Source organism: Lupinus angustifolius, chromosome LG05 (genome assembly GCF_001865875.1).
Source record: "Lupinus angustifolius cultivar Tanjil chromosome LG05, LupAngTanjil_v1.0, whole genome shotgun sequence".
NCBI classification, from domain to species: Eukaryota; Viridiplantae; Streptophyta; class Magnoliopsida; order Fabales; family Fabaceae; genus Lupinus; species Lupinus angustifolius.
The window spans coordinates 8,490,389-8,501,794 of NC_032013.1; positions in this window are offsets into that span (position 1 = coordinate 8,490,389).

Genomic DNA, 11,406 nt, shown 5'->3' on the forward strand with positions numbered 1-11,406 from the left:
CGGACAGTTCTCACAGGCCAAACTAGGCAATCTCTGACAACCCCTGGATTGCATTCGAGATCGATGAGTAGGGATGCCCAGAAAGCCTTTGTACGACCTAGGTCTGGGTAGGACTGTTCCTGAGGGAACCGATCGATCTATTTTTACTTCCTTGTGAGGATATGGTATTTCGGGTGTGTACAAAGAGGCTTGATATGGGACCTTTACTCTCGATTATTTCCGATTAGGATGTTGGATGGACATTGGTGTAAGGTGGATAATCATGACATATCATGCATACATTATCATTGTGGAAGTGAATTCCCACATGTGGGCTACAAGCATTGTGTATTCCTACGTTTATGCATGTGATATGGTTATGAGTAAAATGTTGATTATATTATTTGATATATTGGTAATGTTGGAATAAATGGTAAGTTATGAATTTCTTCATGAGGTCAATGATAAATGATGAACTATATGATAAAATATATTTTATGTCTGAGTGTCATATTCTGAGTAAGTCCACGCTGTTAATGAATTTATGTTCATTAGATGTCTTACTCTCTCTGCTGTATTGTTCTCGTTTCGTATATATTTGCTATACAGATGGCCAATAACAGCACTCACATTCGAGGTTATCACTTCACGATGTCCCCGACGGGACAATGGAATAGTGACGGGCACAGATATACATACACAGGCCCCTGCGGTCTGACTAGGGGTGGCTATATGGGCCGGCCCGGCCCGCCATTGGCCCGCCAAAATAAGGGCTGGCCCGGCCCGGCCCGTATTGTTAAAAGGGCTCAAAATGCCAGCCCGACCCATATTTTGCAGGGCTGGCAGGCTGGGCTGGCAGGCTGACGGGCTGGCAGGCTGACGGGCTGGCCTGTTTTCCCTCCAAAATGTACATAATTAAAACTTTTAGACAAAAAATAATCAATAAACTTGATAGATGTCTTTTAAAACAAAAAATCACAAACATAAGTATAAAATATTACAATAACAACATAACATCTTAGCTTAAAACTTGTAAATTCTAAAGAAGAAACCAGTTGCCATGCCCCTCGCATAGCATAATGTCACACACTTTAGTTTTTTATTGTTTAACAATGGCCCGTCGGGCCAGCCCGGCTCGTCTAAAAAACGGGCTACTAAAACGGGCTGAATATGGGTTTTTGGGCTAAAATCCTCAGCGCGGCCCGCTAAAAATAGCCATCCGAACGGGCTGGCCCATCGGGCCAAGCCCATATTGCCACCCCTAGGTCTGACGTTGCACGTGGTGTGCAACGAGTCATCGATGATGATCCCTCAACCCGACACTTACATTGACACTTCCTTCACCTTACCGCCAAAGAGGCTGATGTCTCTAGAGGTTGGACTTCGATACCCGCCAGTCAGGAGTGATGGCGCTGCTCCCTCCCACGGTCATAGGACGTGGCCATATTGTTTGGATGTTCCGTCATCCAGTAGAGCCAAAAGGAGCCGGGTTCTTGGAGGAGGTCCCTACAAGAAGGCTCCGGTTTTGAGAATGTCATCCCCTCCGAATTATGCCGCTGGGTTATGGCATAATGAAGTGGAGGAAGAGGAGGAGGAAGACAAGGTCGTTGAGCTCGTAAATGTAGAGAGCTCGGTGGAGGTGATCGACTTAGTGTCTGACTCGGAAGAGGAGGAGGACCCGAGTGAGGGGTCCAACATTCCTGGAATCTTTTGAGTCAGCTTGTGGGCCAGTCGATGTCCCCTTTTGTTTTTGGTGGGGGGCTGTGTCTCTTGTGATTTTGTATATGTTAGTGACGATGTAGTTTCCGCCTTTGTTGACCTAGTCTGTATGAACTAACTATGACTTAACCGATTATATGCATCGTATTATTCAGGAAATTGTGAATCAGGTTAAGTTATCATTCAATAACGATAAGTTGATTTTCCGCATTCGAGTTACTTAAAGTGATGTCCCGGAAAAAGAAAGGTTTTTAAAAGGAAGCAATTTTATATAATTCATTTCACAAAAAAATTTACCCATTTTCCGCAATGTTTTTTAGAAGTATTTTTCGGGGCGTTACAAATATCCCTAGCATTAGGCAATAATTTAATTATATGCGTTTGAATTGTAGGATATTGTATTTGTATATAACCTAGAAGAAGAGTGAAGGATCTTGTTCTAAACTTTATGGAAACAACAATATTTAATTATTATTATAACTAAAATTAATTTAGTAGCGAAAAATATAAAGAAACATACATGATTAAACTAGAGGTAAAATTTTCAGTTATTTCCTATACAATATAAATCATTATGGTGTCTACAAAAAATTCATATTATATCTTAGTAAGTAATTTTTTTATTGTCTTCATTTCTGAAAATGATATTTATGTGGTAGTTAGACCATAATACACAATATAAGACAAATAATTAAATAAGACAATATATGACTAACGATATATGGTTTAGAAACTTTCAAACTTGAATGACATCAAGAAGAAATATTAAAATTAACATCTCAAACTAATTCTTTTGTTGCTCATTGAAATTCATAAGATGAAGTTTTAGAAAATACTAAATATATATCAATATTAAATGACATATAAGCATGTTTAGGGTATATATATTATCAATACACACAATCTCTTTATCAAATGTACCATTATTACCAACTTAAATTAAGTCATATTATTATGAGCAACATCATCTATATGTGTAAGATAACTTAATCCATTATATATAATTTTTAGAATGATCACACAAATTGCACTATATTTATTTATCAAACTATAAATTAAATAAATATGTGAACTCTAACTAGTATCTCTATAAATACATCATTTGAGTGTAGGTAAATGGATTACATTCGCTATTCTAAAAAGCGTGTAATTTTATATGTCACTTTTTATAATTTAAAATTTTAATTATTAAATATTTTTCTCACCAACCATAGCAAGTGACACATAAAATAACACACTTTATGAAACAACAAATATATTTCCCTGAAAAAGATAAAAAAATATTCTGAAAAAATATTTAAAAAACATTCATGAGGGCAACTATCCCACCTATCCCTTTAATCATTCGCCATTGACTTGGATTGGTTGTCTAACATAAAACAACAAACGTAGTATGATAAATTATGCTATATTGTTAGGAATTTTAATTATGTCTTTTAAATTGATGTCATTTAGATACATTTGTTTAATTAAAGTTATGTTTTCTTTTCTAGGGTGCACGACCAAGTATAGGAGATAGCATAAGGAGGCAAGGAGATAGAATAAAGGAAAGTAGCATGAAGCAAGGACACTACATCAACATAAATTCTACACGGCTAGAAAATAGGAGCGTAAAAGCTACACTACTACAATCTAGGAAGAGAAGATGGCAAGGCTTGCAATCTAGGCCATAAGATCAACCAACCTTATCTTTCAAAGATCAAGATGAAAAGGAAATCAATCTAAAGCTAAAGGAATTCGACTAAGGAGAAACAAATGCAAGCATCAAAACCTCAAGTGCCAACCGAATAGATAGATTGAAGATTAGATTGTTATCTTCTCAATATTTTCGTTTATGGCTGATTTGCCTAATGTAAAAGTCTATATATAAACCGTGCATGATGATGAATAAAGTACATTGAATTTTATTTTGAAATAACCATTGTTAGTGAGTTTTCTCCTATCTCCTTCATTGAGCCAAGACCCCTTTGTTCTTATCAAGAGTATCATTCTCTTGTGGCGAACCTCACAAGGCTTATCAAACATTCCATTGTTTGTGACGCTAACCCATTCCAATTCCCTTTTCCATATTCTCAAAAAATTACCAAAAAATCTACCAAACACCATCACCAAACCGTGACACTTTCATTCCATACACAAACCGCCATACACCAATTCATTCCATTTACAATCAACTTCACAAGTCATCATCAATCAATCTACAAACTGAGGACATTCATCCCATTCCATTACTTTCAATTCTAATCATCAAATCAACAATTACAAGGCCAACCCGAAAGGCTAAAGTAACATACAAAGTCAAGGCAACTATAACATCATCAAATCAAATCAAAAGAGGACTTGTTAGGTATCAGTGGTTAAAATACACCTAGAAGGGGGGGTTTAATTGTTGTAGCGGTTAGAATATCCGCTTTTCGAAAATCAACACTTAATGCTGAATTACCCCAATTTAATCGATTAAAAGAATGAAGACAATCGATTAACGCACTTGACTTAATCGATTAAAATAGAACAGCAAGCTCAGACATATTCGGTTTCTTGCACGACAATTAACCGATAATGAAATGAATACACAGAGCTTACAATTTTTTCAGAGTAGTAACAGTATAGCACAGATACAGAATATAGCAATTAATTCTACTATACAAGTTAACTGATTAAATGCAACAAAGAGAGAAAGAGAGAGAGAAAAAATCCTGCAACATGATTTTTATTCCGGTTCGTTTGCGTGTCCACTTGCAAACTACATCCAGGCCTCCCGGCTGATCTGGGAGATTTTCTTCACTATAATTGAATCAATGTTTTACAAGCACTTCTTCCAATTACAACACTTAGACATTCACTTGAAACTAAAGAACCTTATTCCTTGGTTTGACTCCCTTCCTACCGACAAAGAAAACCTTTCTTTCGGCGTAGCCCCAGCCAAGAACCTTGTTCTTTCCTTATCAAGAACTCTAAGCAATATGAAGATACAACTCAATCTCTTAGGTGGTACGACACCTCGAGATTCCCAATGTTACAACGATTTTTCACAACAAAACTATAGCGTAAACTTAAGCAATTACAAAGCTCATATTTGACAAATAAGACTTTACTCTAAACACCTAACACAATCTCATGCAATATGACAATGTATTAGTTTGAAAAACAGAATTCACAGAATGTAAAAACTTCACAAAAGCATCAATAAAATGCATGAACATGTGAGATGAAATGATGAGAAATATATCATGAAATGCCACTCAATCCTAAAGCATAGAATTCTCTCCTTTCTAAACTCACAAATGCACTAACAACTAGATGCAACAAATATCACGAAATATGCTCTAACTCTCTAAGAAATGCAACATGCAAGTTATGACATCAGTTCTGAAAACGCAGTTTATAAAGAAACAGTTCAGTTAATCGATTAAAGCCTTGGTTAATCGATTAACGTAGTTCAAAAACGTAACTGATTCTGTTTTCCAAGTTTTTCAGTTTCAACAGCTTTTCAAAAAATTAGGTTAATCGATTAACGTATGCCTTAATCGATTAACAACATATTTTCATATGTATTTTCAATTACAAAAACTCAAATATGTTATGCACTTGATTCATACATGTTTAACACTAAATTTATGCCTAGGATGCACATATACATGTATTTATGTGATGCATGAACATATTATAAATGACATATCTCAAAGATGAAATGATTTAAAGATTTATGCATATGAGACATGTGTTAAGGTGACCTAAGCCTTAGACTCAACCTAAACTAGTCTCTAGTCTAAGTCTAGTACCAATCAAAAGACTTAAGCATGTTGATTTGTTGATGATCTTCAAGCTCTTATTAGCACAAGTTGTCCTCATCAAAACCATGACATATAATGAGAGAGCTTTCCAAAGTGCTCCTCTTGACATGCGCACTTTCAGGACTTCCACAAGAAACGATCCTATTAACAAAGACAATCCACAAAGAGCTTGTCATCATCTTGGGTACCAAATTGAGTATGAGTTCAGCTTACCACCCGTAGATGGATGGCCAATATGAACGGACTATCCAATCTTTGGAAGACTTGCTGAGAGCATGTGTATTGGAACACTCTGGAAGTTGGGTGGACTATCTGCATCTGATAGAGTTCACCTACAATAACAACTTTCATTCGAATATCGGTATGAGGCCGTATGAAGCTCTTTCCGGCAGAAAGTGCAGATCAACATTGTGTTGGTTTGAAGTAGGGGAGAATCTGATACTAGGACTCGATGTGGTTCAGTAGACGACGGAAAAGAGAAGAATTATAAGGGAGAACATGAAGGCAGCTCAAAGTAGGCAGAAGAGCTACTATGACAAAATAAGGAACCCTCTCAGTTTTGAGGAAGGAGATCATGTCTTCATGAAAGTGGTTCCGAAAACTGGCATTGGTTGAGTGCTTAAAGCCCGTAAGTTTACCCCTAAATTCATAAGACCATACCAAATCCTTAGAAAAGATGGACCAATGGCTTACCAAATAGTCTTGCCACCTTTATTATCAAACCTACATAATGTCTTTCATGTATCCAAACTCATAAAATACATTAGTGACTTGTTGTATATCATCAAATCCGATTCAATCCAGCTAAAGGATAATATCACTTTTGAAACTATGCCATCAAGGATTGCTGGTCGAAGTGTGAAGGTGTTGCGAGGCAAGGAGATTGTCCTAGTTAAGGTGATTTGGAGCCTAGCAAACAGAGAAGATGTAACTTGGGAGGTCGATGAGGCCATAAGAGAATCCTACCCCTATATGTTTTCTTAAGAGGTACGCTTAATTCTCGAGAATGAAAATCTTATAAGTGGGGGAGGATTGTAACACCGTGAATTTTCAATGTATGTTTCATTAAATATGTATTTTAACAAAAAAATAATTTTAGAAATTAATCGGTAATGATTTAGGCTAAACCTTAACTGAGTGTTAGTCTTGTTTTGTGAATTCCTATATTGTGGTAAATTTTCGTAATTTTCTGTGACAGAAAGTTTTTGAGCTGTATTGGGCCCAAATTCTGCCCAGTAACGTGTTTTTTAGTTCCGTAGCTTGGAATCGAATTCCGAGTCCGCCGTTGGCTTCGAAATATTATTTCGAGTCAAGATAGATGTCGAGTTTGTTCATGACGTATGTCTAAATATCTTTCACTCCGAATTCTATGTTCGAAGTTCTAACCGTAAACCGAAATTGGAAGATTTTTAATATCCAGCCGAGTATTAGCCGACAATACTTGGGTATGGTTCGACCGCAAATTTTTTTCTGAAGAGGTCACTTCACTTTCACGAGTGAAACTTGCTTGGCAAGCAAGCAAAAATACTCATCTCTTACACAAAACCCCTTAAACCCTTCATCTACCCATTACACAATTTACTCTTTGAAAACCTTTGGTTTTCGCCTCCCCAAATTAGATTCATTGTATTTAAAAGAGCCTCCTCTAAATTAGAGAAAGCCTTGGCATTTCACTCTTCTTCTTCTTCACTTTCTGGGCCGAATTTGGGCCCAATGCACCAAAAGAACTCAAGGTGAGGGAGAATACATCATGACATAGTGGTGTTTGAATATGACACCCAGATCTGCCAACTACCTCAAAAGTTAGGAGTTATATCTGTTTTTAGAAACCCATACTTAACCAAATGATTGCGTGCCTGAATTAAGTACGAATGATTTCTTAAGCTGTATGCCCTAGGATAGTTTAAAATATTAATTATTGTGGTAGTTATCCATGAAGGAACACCACTGTAGAAATTAAAACGCATAGGGATAAAAAATAGCAGTAGTATTCGATTTGGTGGCCCAAAAGGTGGAGAGAGTGTGCCTAGCTATTGAGCCAGCTACGCTTGGGCGAGGGCCAGGCAACGTGTGTGGCCTGTTCTGGGTAGTTTTGGCGCCCGTGCAATAGTCCCTCAACCGGGCGAGGATCAGATGGTGATTTTGATTAGTTTTTGGTGGATTTTTCGCTTGAATGACAGTCTCTCGCCCGAGCGAGAGACAGACAATAATGTTGATTTTGACTTGATTGCTTAGGCAATAACCCTAGTTTGGGTGTGAAGTGTAACACTTGGGAAAGATTGTGGCTCATATGATTGAGTCTGGTTCCCAAATCGACAAACTTATACAAGTACCTTTGTTCTTACGCCCTATTAGGGCAAGGTTTCTGAATGTGTTGTCGTGATTAGGGCAATGCCCAAAAAGGATTATATGATACCATGCAGCGAGGTCGTCTGACCGTAAGAGGCTTGTCCATGTGACCGTCCAGGGTAATTCAGCGATGGTTCGTAGTGGTAAGGATGTTATTCCTATATTACGTGATAATGTAAGATCGGGTCCCACAAGAAGCATCCTTTTGGGAGATGTCTTAGGATGGGCCGATCAATATAAAAGACTGATTAAAATATTTAATCAACTAACTTCGGTTAGTGTGCATACTCATTATGAATAATGAAGTAGTAGAGAGGAAATTTACAGGAGATGAACGAGCCTCGTGATGTTGAGAGGGACGGTGATGGCGGTGATTCGTCGGCAAAGTCTAGAGACGAGTCCCTTGTATTCCTGGATGAGGTATTCTATTGGATTGGACAGTTCTCACAGCGTGAACTGGACGATCTTTGACAACCCCTCTTTGCAATCAGGATTGATGAGAGAGATGCACATAAAGTGTTTGATAAACACCATCCTGAAACAAACATTTCTTCAGAACATATCGATCATATATCCTTGCGAGGAATATTTTTGGTGCATTTAAATCAGCTTGTTATGGGACCTGTACTCTCGGTTATTTCCGAATAATTTATTGGGAGGATGTTAGTGTAAGGATGGTGAAATAAACATATCATTCTTACATTGAGTTCATGAATGATATTAATTCTCATAGTTTGAGATATAATATATTTCATCATTTGCATTTATGTATGCAAAATATATTGTGTATATTATGTTTGTCTACCTGGATGTGATATTCTGTGTAATTCCACTCTGTCAACAAATAATATTCCTTAGATGTTTTACTCCCTTTTCTTTCTGCTTGTCAGTTGGACCGTACCGCGAGAATTTGGAGCTACCGATTCTCGATGTCCCAAGAACGGACATGGAGTAGTGACATACACCTATATAGGCCCTTGTGCCTTAGAGCTGGAGATGGTTTGTGATGGGTCTACGATGCACTTTCCCTCACATCATGTAGACTTGGAGGCTTCTTTCACTTTACCTGCTTGTAGACTAGCACCTGCTGCACCCTCCATTCAGTCTGTGATTCCTCACAGACCCACTACTACAGGGGTATTTACTCAGAGACAGAGTTGGGATGACGTGCTCAATTCCCCACCATGGAGGAGAGCTGCTCGATGGACGATGCCCAATCTTCAGGCATATACGGTAATGGGAAGTAGGTCGCAAGGTTCATCCAATGACCTAGAAGAGGAGATGGAGGCTGAAGAGGAGGAACTGGAAGCCGAAGAGGAGGATTGTGTGGAGTTAGTCTGTATAGAAGACTCCATTGAGGTGGTAGACCTTTCCTCCGATTCTGAGACGGAGGAGGACCCCAGCGAGTGTCCTAATACACCCGCTAACATTATAGCTAGTCATTAGCAGTCATTTTCATTTTGCTTTTGAAGAGGGAATCTGTATAGGGTACTTTTTAATGTGTTTAATAAATCGGTCTACTTTGTATATTTTCAGTTTAGGCAAGATTTGATTTTGCTTTATTTTTCGTACAAACATTTGTCGTTATTTTCAATAAAGAATTATTCCATGATATGTTAAGTGGCTTTTGATTTCCATTAGGTGACAATTGTCGTCTTTTCTGCAATTTAGGGTACTTAACGTGATGTCGCGAAAATGAATCGAATATAAGGAAAATAAGTTCATATTATATTATTCAAAAAAATAATTTACCCATTTTTTGGCAATATTGTTGGAGTAATTTTCATAGCGTTACAACTTTCTTCTTTAATAAGAATTGAAGGGTTCTGACTATTACCAAAATAATTATCCCATTTGATTAAGACTTGGATTTCATTCAAAGGTGTATAATTGTAGTAATATGTTTTATTTTTAGAAAATTATAAAACAAAATTATGTATAATGTATACTATATTGATGAAAAGTATATAACATTTTACTTGGGCCTTTAAAGTAAAATGATGGTTTGACTTTTGAAATCATAAACACTATATGTTTATACATGTACATTGATGCATCTTTTTGAACTAAGCAATCAAAATCATCTCCATCTCTCTTTTATACTATTCAAACTCATCTATTTCTCCTTTCTTCATCTTGAAACTCATATGTCTTTTCTTTATCCAAAAACACGATCATTAGTTAAGTAAATCACATCTACATTTTTAAGAGTCTAGCACTTTGTAATATGAAAGTCTTTGCATGTTCAATGTATGAGCGTATCATTTTTTATCGTATGTGATTTTATTTTTATTTTTTTATGACTTTTCATTTCCCTCAAAACATGAGAGTATATCATGTGTTCATTGATCTTGTCTAATTTTAAAATCAATTCGTTTAGTAAAAGAATAAGCATAAGTGGATGTAGAGCTACAAATTTTAGTTATTGCATATGAGTTTTAAATTATAACAAATAACTCAGTGGATCACACTCTATAATAATAACAGACAAAACAATGCTTGCCTCGATGTAGATAAACTGTAGGTCTGAATTGATTTTAAAGTATTCTACAACCTATTTGATTTTAAATTATATAAATTGTATACTTAGTATAAGTATACTACATCCATATTCAAGTCTGTTCCATCTTTGGACTACTGCATAACTTATTTGGTTACTTAGCCTAATCTATCATTATTCATTACACGAAAAACATTATCATGTCTAATCTAAGATTATTCATTGTATGTAGCATATAAGTTGTATTATTGTGTCTCACTTGGAAAATATTATTTTGTGGTACTTAAAGTATCATCTCATTTCTGAAAAAGTACACCATTTTATATATGTGAATAGGCTGAAGTTATTTTACCTTTTTATTTATGTTGGTGTTTAGTTTAATATCTATATCAGATTCAAGTGATTAATGTGTGATGTATTATCGATAAAATTGGAAGGTAACTCTCAATGTATTAGGATAGGTAAGACTTGAATGATTTTTTATGTTTCTTTTTGTTACTGATTTTGAACACAATGGTGAAAATAAAATATGAAGAATGCAAAAATAATTAAAAAATTAAAGAATATGTATTTACTAATTTAGGGTGACTTAAATCATTTTCTTTAAGCTTTAAGTTTCTATAAATTATTGATCTATTATTTACCATTTTTACATATTGTATAATGGATTGTACAATGGTCTCAAATGGAAAAATACTATAAAAAAGGCTTTGGAATGGAAAAAAATCATGTATCACAATATGCATCGTAAAAAACTCAAAACTCATAAGAAACTCATGCTATTGAGGAATTTAGACCAATGTGAAGAATTATGTAATAGTATAACATTTGTTGTCACTAAAATGACAAATCTTGTACTGGAAAGTGTGAGGTTATATTTACCTAGATCAATGTTCAGTTATAATCAATTGTACATTGTTATTTCAAGAGTTGAATTTTGTTTGAAGATATTGATACATGATAAGTATGATCAACCACTAAAAATAACAACAAATATGGTTTATAAATATGTTTTCCAAAATTTGTAATAAATAACTTATTTTACATTGTGTTTTCAACTTTTCT